The 22994-nt window shown below is 39.9% G+C and overlaps 1 protein-coding gene and 1 long non-coding RNA gene across 2 annotated transcripts in view; one reads left to right on the top strand and one right to left on the bottom strand.

Moving 5' to 3' along the window:
- The window catches only part of ANKRD34C (ankyrin repeat domain 34C), a 14487-nt gene extending 11235 nt beyond the window's left edge, over positions 1-3252 (bottom strand). Inside the window, exons 1-2 of the mRNA XM_084754813.1 lie at positions 3222-3252; positions 2731-2960 (exon numbers count right to left, since the gene is read on the bottom strand). The gene's annotated coding sequence lies outside the window, so the exon portion shown is untranslated. The remainder of the gene's footprint in view (positions 1-2730; positions 2961-3221) is intronic.
- On the top strand, positions 2000-22994 carry LOC311582084. The gene is made up of 2 exons (XR_014774006.1): positions 2000-2079; positions 20350-22994. It is a non-coding gene; the product is annotated as an uncharacterized lncRNA (long non-coding RNA).

Genomic DNA, 22994 nt, shown 5'->3' with positions numbered 1-22994 from the left:
TGCGGGCAGCTGTTACTTATGTAGGTTATGTAGGGACAGAGGTTTGCATATAAAAGCAAAAGGCCATCTCGCCACTGTTTTGCCCTTTCTCTTACTTCCTACTGCTGACCTCTTAAAAGCTGTCAGAAGGCTCAAATAAAACAATAAAGGTAGAGGTGCGTGCATTTCTTGTAAAGCTTAAGATGCATATGGTCAAGTGAGCCATCATAAATTATGTAACTAGTAATTACTTTGGTAACGATGTAATGTCATGTCATTCACTTTATGGCCACTTTCTTCAGTCACTGGTCCAACAAACTTCCAGGTATTGTCCCTCATTTGTTACACACGCAAATGTTTCCATAATCTGAAAGATGACTCTATGCAAAAGAGAAAGGTCCATAGACTTTTCCCTGAGATTCTTCACAATTATTTGTACCTTACTGAAAAGACTTAGGTAAAAGGCCCAGGGTGGGCTCCCAGGACTTTTTATTATACATTTTATATTCATTTGTTTTTGACTATAGTTTCATCTTATGTCCCCTCTACTTCTAACTACTACTGAATATAATACGCCTGGTATCTTGTGAACCTTTAAAGATTGTTTTGAGTTCATTGTGAAGCAAATAGAATATAGTTAAAATGCATTTATTAAGTTGAACCAAAACTAGTTTAGAAGTCGTTGCTGTCACATGTTAATACGTTCAGTGCTGAAATTGCCAAAGTCCAAGCTCCTAAGGAAGTAACAGTCTGTGGCAGGAGAACTGCAAAACAAAGATGCAAGAGATCGGGAGGTAAAGTGAATACATAACATAAATTTAATGAGGAAAAAAAAAAGAGTTTCAGCTTGGTTGCTAGGTAGGTGCATAGGTACATAAGGAATTGGAATTCGGGACAAGTGTCCTTTTGCCAAATATGTAGAATAACCCCAAGCCCTGCCTATTTCACAGTGTTGTTATGAGCATCAAATGATAGGCAGTGTGTCAATGTCCTGTAGGAAGTTCTGCTTTAAAAAAAAATCCCGATTATCACACTGAATCAAGCCTGTCCCATATTCTTTCTATAGAGGCCTGCCCTGCTCTGAGCCCAGGCCTGCAGTGTGATAGTACTGTTCTTTACTCCCGTGTAGCTTTTCCATCTGCCCGCTCCTTTCTCACTAGTGCCACCGGACCACAAAGTTCGACAAACGTACACACACACACAATCACACACACTTTCTACCAGGGAAACATTATTCTAAAAGTTACAGACATGTATGTATGTATGTATGTATGTATGTATGTATGTATGTATGTATGTATGAAACAGGCTCCCATGTATCACAATGTGGCCTCAAAGTCCTATGTAAAGAATAGTCTCTAACTTCTGATCGGCCTGCCTTTCTGACATCCAGAGTACTTAGATTGCAAGCATGCAACCACTGTGCCCGGTTTTACTGATTGTGAGGGTCTTACTCGGGGCTTTGAGCATGCTGGACATAAACTCTACAGTACTGAGCTACAGCCCCAAACAGGGAGCCTTAATTCAAACACATGCAGTAACTCTGTCCAAAGACATACATAGCGCTACAACTCTGACCACTCTTCTGTCTCCTATAACCCCCAGGTTTCGAGCTGTTTCACAGAGGGAACACTGCTCAGACTTAGGGTTCCACCTCCTGCAGGGTGGGGACGAGTTTATGATTCAGTACGCTGTAACAGTGCCTGGTTGTATAAACTTGGACAAGTTTCTTAGTCTCTCTTGCTTTATTTTTTTTCCTCGTCTGAAAAATGGCTATAAAAATAGCGTACAGATGAAACTATCATGGTATATGAAATTATGTAATCTATGCAGAGCGTTTGGCACGAGGTGTTGGCACAGGGTAAGCGCTTTATAGATGATAAGTACTGGGGAAAGTTTGGGTACACCCTCCAAAACTGAGGAGGCCACTTTGTTCAGCTGCAGCGTTTGCGGAAGCTTGGAAGGGCATCTTTGCACTCCGCCCCTTCCTTCTGTAGTCACGGGAAGCGGTTTAGAAGACTATTGAACTCCGCGTTTGTCTTTGCAGCTCAAGAGCCCTGTCTCTCCAAACCCAGGAGTCGCCGCCCACCACTGATAGAGGTAGCAGCCTAGGAGCTGATCAGAGCCTCTGCGGGGGAGGAAGGGGGGAAATGGGGGAGGAGGGTGCAGGATGGGGGCTCTGTCCGAGGTGCTGAAACCCAGAGTGCGGCCGCGCCTGCTGTATGGGCGTCCATTGCTATTGGTGTCGTTGAGCATCCCGCCGAAGGCCAAATATGAGGGTCTGTGGGAGGCAGGGATCAGGTGAAGCCAGAGCCATAAATGGTACTCCTGTTATTTCTCATGAATTCCCGGACACATACGCTTTACGATTTTGTGCATATTTTCAGAATCATACCTTGTCATAGCCCACTCCTCGGGTTTATGCAAAAAATGTAAGGCTTTGCTCCGGCTTCAGTTCCTGTAAAAACCCAGACGCCTAACAGCCAGCCCCAATCTGCAACCATTTCCTACTAAAATCTCTGTCTCCTACGCATCTCATCCCCACGCACTAATGCAAATATATATATTTTTAAACTCAATTCTTCCATTCCAGTCTCCCACAATTTCCTGTGATAAAAGCAGGCTCTCTCCTACCAGCCCCGCCTCCTGCCCTGGCTAGAAAACGCGGACTTACTTCTGGGGAGCCTCTAGTCTCATCTAGGTGGCCAGTGGAAAGCCCTTGAGGTGCACTTACCTAGTAGGGATGCTTACCTGCTCACCCAGAGATGCTGCCTTGGTCCAGGACTTCCACAGTGCCATCACAGCCCCTCCTCCTGTGGCTCCAGGTTGGCTGCCAGAGGACTCTGTCTGCCTGAAGCAAGGCCAGAAGCTGGGCTCGTCCTGTCCTCGTGGATGCCGTTGAATGACTTGCTCAGAACTTCTTCGGGGGCCATAAATGAAACCTCTGTGCCAATGACTCGAATCACTCTCTGGTCTTCCAACTTGTGGCGGCCAAGAGGAGAGAGACGTTTAATAAGAGAAGGAAGTATTAAAGAAATGTGAGAACGCTTCTCAGCTTGGAGCGGCTGGCTGCAGAGTTCCTGCGCAGCCCAGTCCTGCAGCTTGGCTTCTGCTGGCTGACAAGCCACTGCTGCCCGCTGGCGCCCGAGAATGGCTCTCCAGCCGCAAACGGAGAGGGCTGTGTGGGTGGGTGTGAGCGAGGAAGCTGGAAGGAGGGGGCAGCGGGGGTGGGAGGTACCTACCTGCCACTGTGGGAAAAGGAGCCGCTGCCCCGCCCCGCCCCACCCCCCTTTCCCTGCTCTGGTTGAAATCAGATCGGCTCAACAACTTGGCAGAAGCTTTAGAGGCCTTGATGTCCCTGCACTCGAGGCCAGCGACCTTTGGGTCTGGAGACTTGAAAGGATCTTTGCAAAGTCTGGCACCGGTAGGGATTCGAACTCATGTCTATTTTAGTCTTCCTATGGCTCTACATGCCTCAGATTTCCTTGATAAACTCCTCGGGGTCTCTCAATGACAGTCCACAGTGTGGAGAGGAGTGAGAATCTGATAATTTGTGACAGTTCTCACATGGCATATTTCTGGATTTCACAAATTCCATCCTTTAAGCCGCCTCCTCCCTACTCCCATGACTTCTCATGGACTCATCACTAACAATTTTTGCTGTCTTTTAGCTAAATTAATTCATGGCTACTGCATATCATTCAAAGCAGAGTGCTATATTTAGGAAGTGGATGCCTCCTTCCTCCGAGCCCTGTAGCACCCTTTTCCCACTAGTCAGCTTCCCAGAGGTAAGCTGAATTTTTTTCTAAATATATATGCACACATAGCATCTACTTATCCTAGCCCAAAATGTCCTACTTCTTGACTCAACTTTAGTAATATCTATATTCCTTGAAAATTATCTATTTTATTTATATGTTCAATGTTCTAGCACAAAGTTTCAAAGTGTTATCTTACCATTTTTATTATAGTGTCCGTGTGTGTGTGTGTGTGTGTGTGAGAGAGAGAGAGAGAGAGAGAGAGAGAGAGAGAGAGAGAGAGAGAGAGAGAGAGAGAGAGAGAGGGGGGGGAGAGACTACTCTGAGAAAATCTTCTTTGCATTCCTAATATTCTCTGTTGGCATTTTCTATCACCCTGTCTACCGCTTACTTTAAAAACCAAACTTACTAGATGGCTATCGATTTTGCCAATCTTTTAAATGTATAAATATTATTCCTACTACTGTGCCCTTTTTAGTAGGTGATTCCATAGTACCTCACATGGAAGTTTCCCATGATTTTTAATGTCTTGAGTGCTATTTATGGATTCCTATTTAACATCCTATTTCTGACATTGTAGTGTTATAGTCTGCAAACTCTACTTGACCATATCTGGTTTTGTGTGTGTGTGTGTTTGCAAGCACACTGCTGCAATCAGGTCATTTACTTATGTTTTCTCCATTCCTGTTAGTAAATTGTTTATTAGGGATGGGTGATGTCCCACTGAGCTCTAATACAGAATTATACTAACCCAAAAGAATGATTTTGCCAGCATTCCAGTTTTCCCAGTGGAGATGTTTAAATTATTAACATGGTTCTCTATTCACTGAGAGTTTTTTAGATGACCCTCAAAAACCAGCTGTGCTTCATGGATTTTAAAAGGATAAATGATTTTTGTTTTACTATCTTTTGAAAAGCATTGATGACTGCTGGAGTTGCTGTTATTTGGTTTCTTGTTTGTTTGCTTGTTAATTTGTTTTAACTCTGATTGAGTCAATTTTCAATAGTGTGCATTTGCTTAGAGAAAAATAGACTATTTATTTTATATTTTAAATTTGTATTTTCCATTTACAAATTCTCCTTTCATAATTGCTCTTCTTTGAACTGAATCTTTTGCCTCTTTCATCATTACTAATTTCATGTTCTCACACATTATCTTTGCTGCTTGTAACTAGTGTTATTTTGATGTAGTTGAATTGTCTGACTTACATAATTTCCATTGTATAGTCTCTATATATAACCATTTCAAAATATTCAATGAGCATTCTCCTTAAGTTTCAGTGAGAAAGTGGCATTTTATGTTATATGTACAAATGTATCCTTTACATCTTTTTTTTTTTTTTTTTTTTTTTGCACTCTAGGACATTATATTTTGTTGGTTAAGAGCACAGATCAGAGAGACAAGCTGCCTGTATTTGAATCCCAGTTTTATCCCTTGCTAACCATGGGATCTCTGGTGAGAAAGAAAACTCTATACCTCTTCCTGCCCCAATTTCCCATTGTGTAAAATAGGGTAAATTACTGTGTCTATTTATGTGTTAGTATGTCTGTTAGTATTTAATATGCTAATATTTTTAACAAATTGTTATAGCATCGCAAGATATTTGAAAGACTATTTTTAAAGAAAAAAATCATTGAATCTGGGTTATTATGCCCTCATTTGACCTCTTTGGTGTGCTCAGATTCAGCAGTGAACAAGACAAATATATTGTCTTCTTTTGCAATGGGACCTACTGAAGATCCCTCCATCTCTCTCCTCACTTTTGTGTGTGTGTTCTTCTATGTTATGCTACCAATGTCATATGTGACAACATGAAACAAACGCTCTTTGCAAACTACTCCAGGTCTGCTTGTCAGCCATTTTCTGAACCCTTTCTACTGGACCCACTCAGTTAACCACAACAGCAGTAACAATGTTTTAAAACTAAGTACTAATAAAACCAATAAAATTTTATAATATATATTGCCAGTACCCTCCAGCCAAAGACACTAGACCACTAGGGCTATAAATTCTTGAGGTTTTTTGTTTTGTTTTGTTTTGTTTTGTTCTTCTGTTTTATTTTTTCCTGTATGCTACTTGAGCCCTATACCCTATGCCTGTACCTTGATATGTCATACTTGCTTTCCTCTGGTGGTTTTACAATTTCAGGTCTTATGAAGAAACTTTGAATTGGCTTTTCTGCAGGATGAAAGGTCTATGTCTCATCTCACTCCTTTACACATGCATGTGTTCCTTTCCCCAGCACCACTGGTTGCATCTTTTTTTCCAATATTCAGTTTTAACTCTTTTGTCAAAGATTAGGTGCCTGTGGCTGTGTGGGTTCATTTATGGTCCTCCACTCTACCCTTCTGGTATGTGCATCTGTTTGTTTGTTTGTTTGTTTGTTTTGTGCCACAACATTTACTGTGTCTCTGTAATAAGATTAATGAGTGGGCATTACCCTGTCTCTACCACTACTCTTTCTGTTTAAGATCGCTTTGGCTATTTGAGGTATTTCCCCATGAACTCTCAGAATTCTTTTTCATATGCCATTGGAATTTTGACTGAGATTTCAATGAATCTATAGATTTCTTTAAGTGATTTAGCCACGTCACACTCTGACTTCTGTCAACCCAGGAGCAAGGAAGGTCTTCCTGTCTTCAGGTGTCTTCCTCAAAGTCTCCGGTCTCTTAAAGCGTTCATTATCAGTATCATTCCTGTGTAACTTTTTTTAAGCATTCATTTATTCTGCACGTTTGCAGAGCTCATGTAGAGATTAGAGGACGACTTGCAGAAATTTGTTCCCGTTCTCCCATGGGGTTCTAGGAAATGAACTCAGATCGTCAGGCTTAGCAGCAAGTGTCCTACCCCCTGAGTCATCTCACTGACCCAACTCCCAGATAATTTTAAGGGTGTTGTGAATACTATCATTTTCTTGATGTCTTTTGTAGTAAGTTCACTGTTGGCATTTAGAAAAGCTACTCACTAGACTTTTTATTTTCATATTTTATATGTGTAAAGTGCCCTTGAAGGCATTTGGGGAGTGGAAGGTCCAGAGGGTTGTGAACCTTCATAAGGGTGCTGGGAATTGAACCTGGTTCCAGCCAGTGCTCTTAAGCATTGAGCCATCTCCCCAGTATGCTACTGATTTTTGTATGTTGATTTTGAACCCTGATATTTTGCTCAAATTGTGAATTAAATCTATAGGTTTTCTGATGGAATCTTTAGAATAAAGTATAGAATACTGCCATCTGCAAAAAAAAAGTTAATTTTCCTATTTGTATCTTTTTATTCTTTCTGTTTTTAATTCTACTAAGATTTGGATCAATAAATTAAACAAGAATGGAAAGAGTCAGCACTCTGTCTTGTTCCTGATTTTAGAGAAAATGGTTTCCGGTTTCCTCCCAACTAGTATAATCTTGGCTATAAGTTCCTTGTCTCTAATTTTCATTATATCAAAGTATGTCCTTCTAGTCTTGGTTTCCTCTAGACTTTTAATATGTAGGAACAGTGAACTTTGTCAGAAAATTTTTCTGTATCTATTGAGATAATCATGTGATTTTTGTCATTGAACCTGTTTATGTGTTGGATTACATTTATTGATTTGTATATAGCCACTATCCTTGTATCTCTGGAAGGAACAAGTTTGGTTATGGCATATGATCTTCTTAATATGTTTCCAAGAATTTTGTTAAAATTTTTTTGTATTTTTGTTCATTGGGAAACTGAATTGTAATTTTCATTTTTGTTATGTCTTTATCTAATGTAAGCACCAGCCTAATGCAAGTTTTATAGACTGAGTTTGGGAGAGTACCTGCTCCTTGTAGTGCATAGAACAATTAGGGGAATGTTGCCATTAGCTCTTCTTCAGAGCTCTGGTAGAATTTTTCAGCACATCCACCTGACCCTGGGTCTCTCTTTGTTGGGAGACTTTTTGTTGCTATTTCAATGCTTTTCCCCATAGTGGATCTATGTAAGTTGTTTAGACTTTCTTTGTTTAGTTTTGGTAGATCGTATGCATCTTGGAATCTATGCTAGATTTTCTAGTTTAGGGGAATACAGATTTCTAAAGTATTGCTTAATGGTCATCTAGATTCCATTGGAATTTATTGTAACCTTCCTTTCCTCATCTCTAATTTTATTAAGTCTTTCCATCCTTCCTTTCGGCTAGTTTGGCTAGATGTTTGTTTGTTTGTTTCTTAATATAACCTACTCTTTAATTGAATCTATATATTATTGTTTGAGTCTCCAGTTTATTAATTTCTGCCCTGAAATTTGTTATTTATTACTTATTGATTTCCATTGCTTTTTAATTTGGCTTGTCTTATTCTTCCAAGACCTTTAGGTACATCATTAGGTTGTTGGAGCTAGCTCTGAATTTTAAAAAATTGTATGTATTTACTTACTTATTTTATACATCTCTCTCTCTCTCTCTCTCTCTCTCTCTCTCTCTCTCTCTCTCTCTCTCTGTGTGTGTGTGTGTGTGTGTGTGTGTGTGTGTGTGTGTGTGTGTGTGTGTGTATAACATGCCATATGCATGTGTGAAGGTCAAGGGGCAACTTTGTAGATTCAATACTCTCCTTACACCATGGGAGCCGAGGTTCAAACTGAAATCATCAGGTTTATGCAACTAACACTTTTGCTCGTACCAGCTGAGCCATACATCTCTCCAGCCATTGAAAATTTTAAGATTTTATTTTAGTTTTAGTTTATAAAGTAATTTTACATCCAAACTGCAGCCCCTCCATCCTCTTCCTCTACTCCCTCTCTCTCTCATCTTCTTCCTACTACCCCGTCCTCTCCTCTTGTCCTCAGAAAAGGGGAGCTCACCACCAACCCACCCCAGCACATCAGGCTGCATCAAGACTGAGCACCTCCTCATCCACTGAGGTCAGGCAAGCAGCCCAGTTAGTGTGAAGTAACTGAAAGCAGGAAACAGAGTCCATGTCATAAACAGCACCTGCTCAATTTACTAGGGGGACTCACATGAAGATCAAACTGCCCATTAGTTACATACAGTCATTGACTTTTTAATGTAAACACTCAAAGCAATATACTTTCCACTTAGAACTGACTTACATCCCCCAACACTTTCAGTAAGTTGTTCTCTAATATTTATTGGATTTGGAGGATTTGAATTTTTCCTCCCTGGTTTTATTAATGATCCATTTGCCATTCAATAGTTTGTATTAGTCATGCTCTGTGTATTTGTGTAGTTTCTCTTACTATTGACTTCTAGTTTTACTCTAATATGATCTGATGAGATGCACAAGGTGTTATTTTGATTCTTTTGTATTTGGTAAGACTTTCTGGAATGTGGTCAGTTTTAGAGAAAGTTCTATAAGTTTCTGAGATTGGTGTTCAGTGGAATTGTCTGTTTACTCTAATAATCCACGGTACAGTTTAATCCTGAACTTCTTTGTTGGATTTTAGTTGTATGATGAACTATCTAAAGATGAAGGTGAAGTATTTAAGTCACCCATTATTTTTATCGGACCCATTTGACATGACATACTCAATAGTGTATGTTTTATCAAACTAGAAGCCCAAAATTTTGATCCTGTATTTTTTTAAAGGAAGGAATAGTTTATTTTGGAGTAGATTTTTGAGGTTACAATCAAATCCCTCATGTTAGGGAAATGGCACTGGCAGGAGCTTGGGCCATCTGATTACATCCCATCTGCAGTCAAGAAGCAGAAAATAATGGATACTGGCTAGGGCCGCCTGGATACAAGCCAAGGGATTGATACTGCCCCAAATGGAAGACCCTCTCAATTAGCCTAATCAATTCCCCACAGGCATACCCAGAGGCCCATCTCCCAGGTGATGCATCAAATTGGCAACTGAGTTTAACCATCACAGCTCTATCCTTTGTCAACTTAACACCCAAACATATCACTTTAAATCTATTCCTTGTCTTCAAAATCTTGCATTTATCTCATAATGCAATCCAGTTTCTAAAGTTCCCACGGGCTTTAGCAATGTCAATTTAACAAGCTAAAGTGTCTTCTGAGGCTCAAGGAAATCTCTGAAATGTAAGCTCCTGTAAAATAAAAGCAAGTTACAAATTCCCAACATGAAATGGCAGAAAGTGATCACTACCATTGCAATATGGAAGAAAAGGACAGCAAGGAATGATAGGAGAAAAGCAAAAAGATCAAAATGCAAAAGGACAAAGACCACATTCAGCAGCCCCCATGTAGAAACTGGGATGCTTCATACAGGCATCTGGGCTCCAAGGGCCTTGGGTAGCCCCATTCTTCCAGCTCTGCTGCCAACAGTATGTATTCTCTACTCTACTCTCCTTTCTTCTTCTTCTTCTTCTTCTTCTTCTTCTTCTTCTTCTTCTTCTTCTTCTTCTTTTCTCTCTCTCTCTCTCTCTCTCTCTCTCTCTCTCTCTCTCCCTCTCCCTCTCTCCCTCTCCCTCTCCCTCTCCCTCTCCCTTCCTCTCCCTTCCTCTCCCTCTCCCTCTCCCTCCCTCTCCCTCTCCCTCTCCCTCTCTCTCTCCCTCTCCCTCTCCCTCTCCCTCCCTCTCTCCCTCCCCCCCCCCTCTCTCTCTCCAGCTTCCTTGGTGGACATCCCAAGGTCCTGCCATCTTTGGAATCTCTAACAGCCCCAGATTTCCATTACAGATTAAGTTTCCTCTCCACAGATTGAAATAATAGCCTCTCAGGACTCCTTTCAGGGCTTATGACCTGTCATACATTACCTGGCATCACATCAACATCTTTCTGAAATAGGACCCTGAGACCCTGTCAATCTTGTACCTTTCATGGCTGTAAAGCTGGTACCAAATGGATGACACTGTGTTGGGGTTTGGGTCTGGTTGTTTCCCAAATTAGCAGACTCACATGCCCTAAAATGTTTGTAACCTTGCCTAAAAACGTATTCCTGTTTGACCAATAAAAAGCCAACCCACCTGGGCAAGGCAAATGGGATAGGCATAACTAAGGTTCTGAGGGGTGTGGGATAGAGAGATTCTTGGAAAAGGAAGCAGTTAGAGACCAGGAGGAATGGAGATGGCTGGAGAGGAAGAGGAGAAGGAAGGCCGCTGCCGTGGGTCTCCATCTTTGCTAGTCTTTCTTCAGCTTAGTCAAGACTAATGTGATAGCTTTCAATGTGCTTTTCTTTTGATTCACTGAATCTTTCATCTCTATTTGTCTTTTGTTATCGTTGTTGTTTCAAAATTTCAGCCTCCTTCCTGATTCTTCCACATTGCTGACTTGTAACATCTGAATTGTTGAATTTCTCATCAGTTTTGCTGAAGTTTTCCTCTATGACACTCACTTTCTCCTGTAGATCCTGTATTCTGTTTGTTTATTTGTATCCTTTTTGCAATCATTGATCATTTTTATAAGTTAACTTTTGAAATCTTCATCCAACAACTTATGTATTTCAGTATCTTTGAATATAGTCGTTGAGGCATTATGACTTTTGGAGAAATCAAGTTGCTTGAATTCTGATTTCTGGTTTTATTTGGGAATGTTTGGAGCTGTATTTTATTGAGGAGCACAATCTCATAATAAAGAAAACAAATCGTAACAACAACATCAAACTATATACTTAAGATGGATCAAAGCCCACTAATATGCCTATTATTATTTCTATAAAACAGAAAATGACAAAACTAATATTAAGTGTTCTATGGATTAAAAAAATAATTTAGGATAGTGAAAGAGTAAAATCAAGGATAGGGTAAAATTGTGAAGTAGCAAAATAAAGTGAAAGAAAGGAAAAATAGAAAGAGAAGAGTAAAAGGGAAAAGATAAAGAATCTGGAAACCCCCAAAATAAAAAATATTTTGTAATAATTAGAACCTTTCTTTTATAAACAAACTTAGATAAATTTAGCAAAGCTAAAAGAAGAAGATCTTTAAAAATAAAGTTCAAAATATTACTAAAAGTATAGCAAAAAATAAAAACAAAGGAAGCCAGGTGGCACATATCTTTAATTCTATCACTTGGGAGACAGGCAGGCAGATCTCTGAGTTCCAAGCCAACCTGTTCTAAAGAACAAGTCCCACAATGGCCAGGGCTACACAGAAAAATGCTCTCTCAACAAACAAAACAAAACAAACAAACAAAAGAATTAAAAGAGAAACATAGGAAGAAAAGGAGAGGAAAAGAAAAAGATTGTCCCACAGTGAAAAAATGCATAATCAGTATTGGCAGGTGGCTTCTGAGCTGTGTCCACCACCCACTGACACTGGGCTCAAGGTGTCAAACCCCAGGGTCACCCCAGCTGATGAGATTTGTTCCTGGCAACTGAGGATGAAGCTACCTTCCCCATGCATGTTCTTGTCTGAACCCAGCTTACTGCCTGCACTTTATGGCTTGCCCATACCTGGGCCCCTCACACTTCATAACTACGTCCCAGGGCTGCCTTTCACCTTCATTTTGTGGCAGGTTAAACTTAGATTTACTGACTTATGGTTGTTCTCCATTCTCCAAAGCGGCAGTTTTAAACAACAGATTTCCTTTCAAGGTGGTACCCAGCAACCCCAGTCTAAGTTGTATAGCGTAAGAAATGGAATTACACTGTCCACTATTGGTAACTTGGCCCGCAGAGGAATTACTTTCTCATCAAACCTTGCAGATGGATCTGTGGTTTGTGAGAGCATGGGCTTACCCAGAGAGTAGACCTGTCTCTTTCCACCTGGGCTGCCTGTTTTCCATTTGAATGAGGATGCTGCTTTCCCTCTGGGGAGCCACGCAATTAGAAGTCTACTTACTTAAGCTCACATCTTTCTGGGCAACGGCTGATATTTTTCGCTGCCCCTTTCAGATGTCTTTTTGGGAACTTCTGAAGATCTTCTTCTCTTCCACTTTGAACTGAGCCTGTTGTTTCTTATTCTCTTTCTCCCTCACCAGGTTCCACAGCAGCAGCCCAGTATCTTACCTGGAATGCTTCAAGTCCTTCTTGTCCAGTCTTTCCTTTAAGAGATGATTGTTGTCTTTCAAGCTCTGCCCAGAGTTGCCAGAAATTAACAGAGCCCTCAGTTTCAACAACATAGAGGTTGTATTCTTTCCTCATTTCAAATTCTGGTAGGCTCGCTTAAGCAAAAATATAATAAAAGTACAACATAGCATTGCCAGTAGGCACAGTGCTGTCCAGCACATCACTAGAGGAGGGTTTGTTTTCTTATCAAATAAAAGGTCTGAGCCATGGCCTTGGATGAGTGGTTCAGGGGTTCACAGCTTGCAGGGGTAGTAGCAGTTATTTCTGCCTTTGCCTTCTTGTTGCCAGACTGATGCTAAAAACTACAAGAATATCTCCACATCCCAGACAGGAAGGATTTAAGGGTGTGGTCGCATTTACACCGAAACTGCCCCAGCAACACATCTCACAACCATCTTTACTTATATTTTACTTCAAATGGGTCATATGGAAAAGATGCTGGGAATATGGGAAACAAAAGTGTTATTGGCTGAAACCAAAAGAATGGTTCTGTTTCTTGGTCCTGATCTATAGCTGGTTCCAAAAAAAAAATCATCATGTCCTTATCAAAAAACAAAAAACAGCTAGTGTGATTATCATGTTTGTTATTTTCATTTTGCAAGAAAGAGAGATTATGTGCACTTATGTTAAATGACACAGTACAATTTACGTAAAAGAAATTAAACCATAGAACACAAGATATTCATCTTAAACCCTCCTCTTGGCCTTCCTTACAACATTTGCTACAACGCTATTAATTTAAATTAATTTTATATCCCTTTATATGGTAGTTCTATATCATTATGGGCTATCTTCTCTGTCATTGTTAAAGGCCACCTTATATTTTAATATTTGCACAAGCCAGACTTCTTTTAACCAATTCTCTAATTCAACATTAAGGTTTCACATAGTTTCCGTTTTAAATAATACAGAAAATTGTATGCACTCTCTTCTCAGCACAGAAAGTCATTTTAAAACCTTATGCTGAATTGGTATCTTGGTGACTCTAGACACAAGAGCCTCTTCCTGAGCAGCATACTCAAGGAAGCCAGAATAAGAGTCATACAACTACACAAAACCTGCCTGCAGATGCCTGTAGATGGGATGGAGTAGGGCAATGCTGAGTTACAGGCACAGTATTCAATGAAGTGGAAATCTGGTTGGAGCCATAGACACAAACTCAGCATGCGTGAGCTGGTCCTACATGCAGATGACTAATAGGCATTCACAAACCAAAATGGTGGATGGGCGCCATCATGCACAAACCCACCACAGATACTATATATAGACTGTGCACATCCATCTGACGCTTTCCTTTTATGCTTCCAATATATAACACCCAATGCTAATTCAGTGGAGCCATTTTTTTCCCTCACACTTCTTTTTCTTTGAATTTTTCTTTTTATATAGGCTTTTGCAATGAACTTGAGCTGGCCTAAAGTTAAAGGTCTTCTTGCCTCAGCCTCCCAAACATGGATGTTGGCTTATGTCAGCCCAGTAACTTACACAGTAACATACACAGCAGTGAGGTTTTTTTTTTCTATAAAAACAAGTATTGGATCTGAAGGAGCACTTGTTTGCAACTGGCTATTGCTCTATATTCATAGTGTATCTATCTATCAGTTGTGGATTTTTTTCTTCAGATAGTATTTTTTTCACAGTGGCTAAGACAAACAGCTTTAGAATGAAAAGATATAAAAGGATATTCTAGGCTGATAAAACTAGAAAGCGTGCTGGTGCGGAAATTCTAATATCTGACAAAATAGGCCTCTAGAAAATATTAGAAGAGAGGAAGTCACTACACGTTGAACAGTCTAAGAGGATATTATAGTTGTAAACATATGCACACCGAACATTGGTGCATTTATTTTGTAAAAGAAACACTGCTATCTGTTTTTAAAAAATGGCTACAACACAATAATAGTGGGTGATCTAAATACCTCTCCCATCAACAAACAGGTACCACATGCAAAAATAAATGAAGAAGCATCCCAGTTAAATGGCATCATGAAGCAGATGGACATAGCAGACTTCTATAGTATGTTCCACCCAAATGCTGCAAAGCACGCATTCTTCTCAACAGTCCATGAAACTTTCTCTAAAATAGACCACACTTCAGTAAACAAAGCAAGTCTTAACAAACACAGGAAAAGTCAAATAGTTCTTGTGTTCTACCTAATCACAATGGTATAAAACTAAAAATCAACAAGAGCATAGAATTACACGGATTCATGGAAACTGAACAACACTGTTGAACTGAATGAATTGTTGAAATCAGGAGGAAAACTTTAAAACTCCTAAAATCAAAATAAAAATGGAAGCATAAAGTACCAGAACTCAGGAAACACAATGATAGCAATTCTATTTCTATTTACAAGTGGCACTATCTTGTACTTAAAAGATCTTAAATATGTCATCAGAAAACCCTTAGTTTAGCAAGGTGGTAACATACGAAAATCTACATTTAAAAATACGATAAGCTTTTCTTTATGCCAATAACAAAATTGCTGCAAAAGAAGTTGAAAAAATCCCTTTCACAATAGCTTTTTAAAAAGTAAAATAGCAGCCCTAAATGCAACGCTTTCTAAAAGACTGAAAATTGACTAAGACACAAAGGGATGGAGAGACCTCCTATTCTCATGATTGACAGAATTAACATCATGAAAATAGGTATATTACATCTACAGAGTCATCTACAGAGTCATTGTAATACCCATCAAAACTCCAATGACGGTCTTCATGCAGAACTAGAAAAACTCTCAAGCTCTTGTGGGAGCTCAAAAGACCCTCATATAGCTAAGCAATCCAAAACAGAAAGAACCATGTTAGAGGCCACCATACCTGATTTCAAGTCCTTATAGAACAATAGTAACAAAAGCATCATGGGATTTATACAAAAACAGACATGCAGGTCAACAGAATGGTCTAGAGGACCCAGAAACAAACCCCACAATTATAGCCGCCTGATTTCTTTTTTTACAAAGATGCCAATAATATACATTGGAGGGGGAAAATGGCTTCTCCAACAAACCATGTTAGGAAAGGTAGATGTCCACATGTAGATAAGCAAATGAAATCCTTGTTTCTTGCTCTATGAAAAGCTATTGAAGACTTTAATATAGAATCAGAAACTCTTAAAGGAAAGCAGGCAAAACACTTTAAGGTACAAGTATAAGCAAGAACTTTCTGAAGAAGGCACTAACAGCTCAGGAAATGGTGCCTAGAATTGAGAAACAGGGTTGCATGAGATGAGAATGTTCTTGTACAGCAATGGAAACAACACCAAATGAAAAGATTGCCTACAGAAGGGAGCACAAATTAAACTTGATGGAGAAGAAAGTGTGGATCTTGGAGGAGCTGAGGGAGGCGTAAATATGGTCAAAACACATTGCATAAAATTCTCAAAAGGCTAATCCATTTCTGCTTTTTTAAAATTTTCTGTTTTATACATGTGGACTACATGTGTCTGTGCATCACATACATGCCCGATGCCTGTGAGGGCCTGAAGAGGTACAGAGAGTTGTGAGACATCACGTGGGTGCTAAGTATAGAACCTCTGAAAGGGCAGCAAATGCTCTTAACTTCTACGCCATCACTCCACACCCTTAACAAAGAACTTAAGACGTCCTTTATTTATGTGTATGTGTAACTGTGTACCATGTGTGTGGGGTATCCACAGAGGGAAGAAAATGGTGCTGGATCCCCTGGAGCTGGAGTTGGCAGGTGTTTGTGAGCTAACTGATGTGGGCGCTGGAAACTAGTAGCCAACTGTGTTAGATGTTTTAAACAAATTTCTTAGTTACATCTATTTCATCTTTTGAAAACTCATCATTTAATTCTATGCCATAATTTTAATTGGAATATTCTTTTTTACTTTGTTTTGAAAAACTTGGAAATAAATATAAACACCATACACAAAAGTTAAACAGCCTCAAAGGCTGTACAACATAATGAACTTATGTACAATTACAACTGACATTCAAAATGGAATCTGTGAGGCTTCATGTAAAATGTACGCATCTGTCCACACCAAAACAAAACAAAAATCCATGACAGAATTAGAACTAGAAAAACATTTACCTGCATTCAGACCTTCCTCAGTCCCTCATATTCGTTATTCCTTATTCTCCTTTCCTAGGGTTATACTGTACCCACATGTACATCTGTTTACACATAGTCATGGTTTATTTGCTAGACTCCACAGATGAGAAAGAACATGTGGCTTACTCTTTCTGAGATTGTGTGACTTCACTTAATACATATAGCAGAGTCCCTCCATTTTCCTGTAAAATTTTAACCTCAAATATGTCTAGAACCGAGTAGTACACGTGTGTGTGTGTGTGTGTGTGTGTGTGTGTGTGTGTGTGTGCATGTGTGAATGTGTGATTTGTTATTCATTAACAACTAGGTTGACTCCAATTCCTTTCTATAGTGAATAAAGCAACAATAACATGGGGTATAACTATCTCTATGATAGGATGTGAAATACCAGGATCACATGATAGTTCTATTTTTAATTTTTGAGAAATCTCTAAACTTATTTCCACAGAGGTTGTATTAATTTGCACTCCCACAAACAGTGAATAGGGGTCCCTTCTCTCTCTCTCTCTCTCTCTCTCTCTCTCTCTCTCTCTCTCTCTCTCTCTCTCTCTCTCTCTTCACATTATCTCCAACATTTGTTGTCAAATTTCTTGATCATAACTGGGTGAAGTTATATCTCAAATATACGTTTCCCTGGTGCCTAGGAATACGGAACACTTTTCAAAGTAGTTCTTAGCCATTTTATGTCTGTCTTTTGTTTTTTCTTTCTTTCAAAGTATTCATTCATTTGTTTGTCCATTGGTTGATTGGAAGTTTCTTTCCTTTGGTATTTAATTTCTGTAATTCTTTGTAATTTTCAATATTAGCTCCTTGCCTGATGTGTAGTTGACAAAGATTTTCTCCTATTTTGTGGCCTGCCTGTCAACTCTGCCAATTGTTTCATTGGCTCTGTGGAAGTATTTTTTTTCATACAGCCTCACCTGATGATACTGTTGATGTTTGATATCTATTGACGCTCTCGTGTTGTTGACTGATAGTATATTTTAAAAGTCCTTGCCTACCCCAATATTTTGATGTGTATTCCCTATGTTTTCTTCTGGAACTTTCAATGTTTCAGGTTTCAAACTAAGATCTTTGATCCATTTTGAATTGATTTTTGTGCACAGTTGCTCTTTGTTTATTTGATTGAGAATCCAATGAGTACGAGCAGCATTCCCTGACAACCACTCCTACATCCTTTTAGCACTTCACATCTATGCTAAAAGAATGGAAATATTTGCAAAGATTGCCTAGAATATCTTTTCTTGCTCATCCAGCCAGGAATTGAAATGAGTCACCCAGAGTCACAATATTTTTAAGGAGCTAACATGAGTGCCATCGGGGAGCGTGACTTTCTTGAACCATGCTGAGCCTTTGGCACTAGTCCATGTGAACGATGTTCTGTAAGATGGTGCCCAGAGAAGGTTTATAAATGTACATTCCAAGCATCCACAAATATGGAGGGCAAAGAGTATGATTCTGCCAACAAGAAACTGGTTTTATTGTGATTTTGACAGACCACATTAAAGTGGGGGGAACCTGAAATTCTTTCGTATTTGTGTGTTTCTCTAACTATATTCTTGGAAGCAAGCCCCATCTTTCACTCATTGTGAATAGAACCCCCCTCAAAGGCTTAACGCTAGGAGGTGCTAAGCAGGAGTGTGTGTTGAATGATGTGTGGATGCTGTAGATGCCACTGGGTAGAGGAATGAAAAAGGTAACATCAGAAACCTTGAAGCACACCATGCAACCGGTTTTCCATAGCCCTGGAAAAGGAGCTGTTTTGAATTTCTTTCCAAGAGGAAATTTAATTAAATGTAGACCACAGTCTTCTTGCCCAGATTCTCCAGCAGTTCCCGCTGGAAAGACCTTTTGCCTTTCCAGACATGGGGCTCAGAGACCTCAGTCAGACACTGTCACTCTCTATGACTCTGTTCATTGCAGCTTTAGATTGGGAGTCTATGCACGCATGCAGGTTTCTGTTTCTAATTTCAAACATATTTACTAGGCAGGCAAGCTGAGAACACATTTTGTAAAATTATGATCTTTTTATCTGGTATAATGCTGTTGAATGCCATGAGCTCTCTGGTTGGCAAAATGAATGTGCATGTTACACCTTTCTTTATCTGTATAAATGCATATGTTGCCAGACATAACAGCTCAAACTTGAGTAGTACATTATTTATAAATAGTAATAATAAAATATGCAAGTCCTTTTGGGTAAGCTCTAGCTGATTAATTAATTCTCACCGAATGATTTTATGGATTTTAACTATCTTTCATATTTCTTCATCAAACTATGAAACAATCCAACCACTAACTCATTTCCTAATAATGTTTGTTGTCATCTCATTGGATTCATGATGTAGCATCAATTTATTTCTCATTCTTGTGAGAAACATACATATACATATTACATAGATGTATATATACATATATAATAGTCATTAAACTAAAACGTGCTTCTACTCCAGCATTCAAGTTTAATTTACATTATTGAAACTCCCTCCATTGCTTATTTCCTGAAATACAGACAAATTGGTAGGCCAGTAAGTCCAGCCTTGATGAGTTTGCTGATTCCGTAGAGTAAATTCTCCTGTCATATATGATCTTGATGCACTGAATCTCAGTATATTTACAGAGATTCCCAAGCATTCTATGGTATTTATATTCTACAGCTATAACAAGACTATAGGCCCAAGAATATATACAATAGGAGAATTATTGAGTAATTGGAAAGGAATTTCCAGAGAAGTAGGGATGTAAGTGACCATATTGGGTGGTGTGACACAGTGACTCCCTAAAATCCAGAATCCCAAGACCCGAATGAAGCCAGGGTTCTCAGAAGCCACATGAAACGTCTTCTCTATTGCCCTGTCCATCAGCAGGAACAGCAGCTCTGGGAAAGCCTGCAGAGGCAGCAAGCTGTCCCATGTGATATTTATGTCACCGCCTCTGCTTCATTTCTCTCTCTTTTCCCTAGGGAGACTGAATCCAAGGTGTCACCACTACATAAAAGCAACAACATTATGGATGCCCTCTTCCTTCCCACCCCGTTCTCAGAGCTTCTACAGAAGCAATTTAGTCTTTTCAGATTTAAAGTACTTTATAAAAAGACTCAGCAAACATTTCAGCAAAAAATAAATGTCCCTAAATAGCTGCTCTATCCAGTAGAAGTCATGATCACCCGTGTTCCTCATAAAAGCCTAAAATAGAGCCCACACTTGCACCTCCTTCCAAGGAGCATCCTTGTTTAGCCAGCCTACTTAGAACCTGGGAGTCTGCGCTTTTGGGTCCTGTGAGAGCCTTGTATTTAAAACAATAACAGTAATGATCTTGTATAAAACCCCGTTTCTCCCAAGGGAGATTTAGCAGATGCAAGTTTCCAGGAACTGGCAGCCAAGCCCTGAGCTGTCTGGAGATGCAGCCCTTGTTGGCTGTCCCCAGGGAACACTGTGTGGACAGTGCTGCTAGGAAGTTCCTTGAGACCCTCCCTCTGGGTTACTTCCTTTGGGCTTCATGTCCCTGCCGGTAATAATGGGATGACACAGTCTGTCACGTCAAGGTTGTCTCTGCCCTTACATTCTAATCACTCCTTTTTTTTTTTTTAAGCAGATGTAGAGGGTGGATATTGCACTTTGATTCAATTTCTGACTTGGCCTGGGCCATGATCGTGAACTGATGGAGCTTGCAGCAGGGAAGGAATCTCCTGGCCCAGCTTGTGTGGGGATGAGTCAAGTACTACTGAAATCTGCACAGTGACTAAAAAACTAAGGGAACCAGGCATAATGACACATGTCTGTACTTCGGGCACTCGGAATGCTGAGGCAGGAGGATTGCCATGGCTTCAAAACTAGCCTGGTCTCCACCATGAGACCCTGTATTTAAAACAAACTTTATGCCCGTGGACATGGCCAAGAAAGCATTGTCTCAGCTACTTTTTCTGTCACTACAACAAAACACCACGTCCAAGACAAGTTACTCAAGGAAAGATTTATTTGGGGCTTACAGTTCCAAAGGGTTAAACTTTCATCATCATTAGGTCGGGAAAGCATGGCAACAGACATACGCATAGAGGGATGCAGCCGGAAGCTGAGGGCTCACTTAAACCACAAACAGGAAACAGAAAAAGAAAATAAGAATAGCACATGATTATGAAACCCCAAAGCCCACCTCCGGTGACACACTACCACCAGCAAGCCATGCCTCTTAAACCTACCCAAATGGGGCCACCAACCGGGACCCAAGCATTTAAACTCCAGAGGCTATAGGAACATGTCATTCAAACTACTGCGGCATCATCGAAGTCTCTCGTCTGACTGACTCCGTGCCTAAGTCAGTCTCCTAAGGATCCAGAATGGCTTCGGAAGCTCTTCAGCCGACAGCAGAGCTTCAAACAATACAGGAGTGTCTGAGGTAGATAGATGGGAGAGCCGTGGGACCTAAGAGAACTTTCTGGAGAGAGGGGTCTCAAAGACCAGGTGACCACTTAACTGTGAAACAGATCTTTATTGGTTGAAAAAGACCCAGCCATTGTTATTTTGAACAGTACAGGGAAATGAGGTGATTGAGCTCGGGATTGACCAAGGCAGTGGCAAGAAGAGGGTCTGTGCTTTTGTGCCCTTAGGGACCATGACACCTGGGAAAAACTGTCACTCAGAAATACTTATTTCTGAATGTCCTATTTGTTTTTTATGCTTGTGATAAATATCACGACCAAAAGCAACTTCAGGCAGGCTTTATTTCACCATACAGCTTACAATTGTAAAGAGAATCAGAGCAGAAACTGGGAGCAGGAGCTAAAGTGGCAGCCGTGGAGGAACGCGCTTTCTGACGTACTCCCCATGCCTTCCTCAGTTTGCTTTCTTGACTCTACCATTCGACCATAATTAATGAACCACTCCTAGATTTTTAGATGCTTGTGGTTTACATTCTTCTTTAAGAAATAATCATGAACTATTCATTTAAAATTATTGTTTGTTGATGACAGGCTCCAGGAAATAATGAATTATTGCTTTTGAACAATTATAAGACTATTGGAACAGTAACAATATGATAACCAGAAAAGGGGAGGTGGCAATTTATTGGCCCACTCATCCTATAGTAAAGAATGTCTTTTACTGTACTTCTATACTCATTGGATATTTTAGGATTTAAAAATTCTATTTCATGAGCCGGTAAAAAAAAAAGGTTCAGCAGGTAAAACCACTTGCTTTCAAGCATGACTAAGTTTGATCCCTGGGTCCCGTGTAAAGTCAGGAGATAACCAACTCGACATGTCCTCTGACCTCTGCAGATGCACTGAAGTATATACATGCATGTACCAGTGGGTTACAGCCATTTAAGTCCAGTTTCAGGGCATTTCACATGCATTCTCCCTCTCTCTCTCTCTCTCTCTCTCTCTCTCTCTCTCTCTCTCTCACACACACACACACACACACACACACACACACACACACACACAAATAAAAGCGAAACCCAATCTTTTTTTTAATTGCTTCATTAAAATAGCCACTAAAAACAAAACAACAACAACAACAACAACAACAACAACAAAAACGAATAAGCAATCAAAAATACACTTGCCTCACCCCAAACTCTAAACCTTTCTGTGACCTTGCCCCCAGTTAGAATGGACATTCTAAAACAATGACACTTAAGGTTTTACACTTTCACTAGCAGTTAACATTTTCTTTTTATTTTTTTTTAAGTTTTTTATTTTATTATTTATACATTGCTCTACTGAATGTGTGCCTGCATGTACAGCTGCAGGCCAGAAGAGGGCACCAGATCACATGATAGATGGTTGTGAGGCGCGATGTGGTTGCTGGGAATTGAACTCAGGACCTTTGGAAGAGCAGACAAGGCTCTTAATCTCTGAGCCATCTCTCCAGCCCCGCATTTACATTTTCATTCATTTATCCACCATAAAAAAGCGACAGAGTTGAAACTAGAAAAAAAAAAAGCTTTATTTCCTCCTTCGCTACTCTTGGATGTGTCTTTTTCTCCTGCATCACATCCTACATCCTTCATTAGCACCAAAATTGCCTTCTCTCGGGGTCCCGTTTGAAAGCTGCTCTGTGCTCACACTCACACCCGTCTACATACACCATATGTGCACATTAGATGCGAGGATCCTCATGTAAGAGGAAACATGCGGGGGTTTGAGTTACCTTGCTTTAATACTAACCCAAGACCATCAATTTTCCTGTAAATTTTGAGTTGCTTTTTCTTTACACTGAATAATATTTCATGCCGTA

The sequence above is a fragment of the Acomys minous genome, assembly GCF_964271855.1.
Source record: "Acomys minous genome assembly, chromosome: 13".
NCBI lineage: Eukaryota > Metazoa > Chordata > Mammalia > Rodentia > Muridae > Acomys > Acomys minous.
This window is presented reverse-complemented; position numbering and strand designations above follow the sequence as displayed.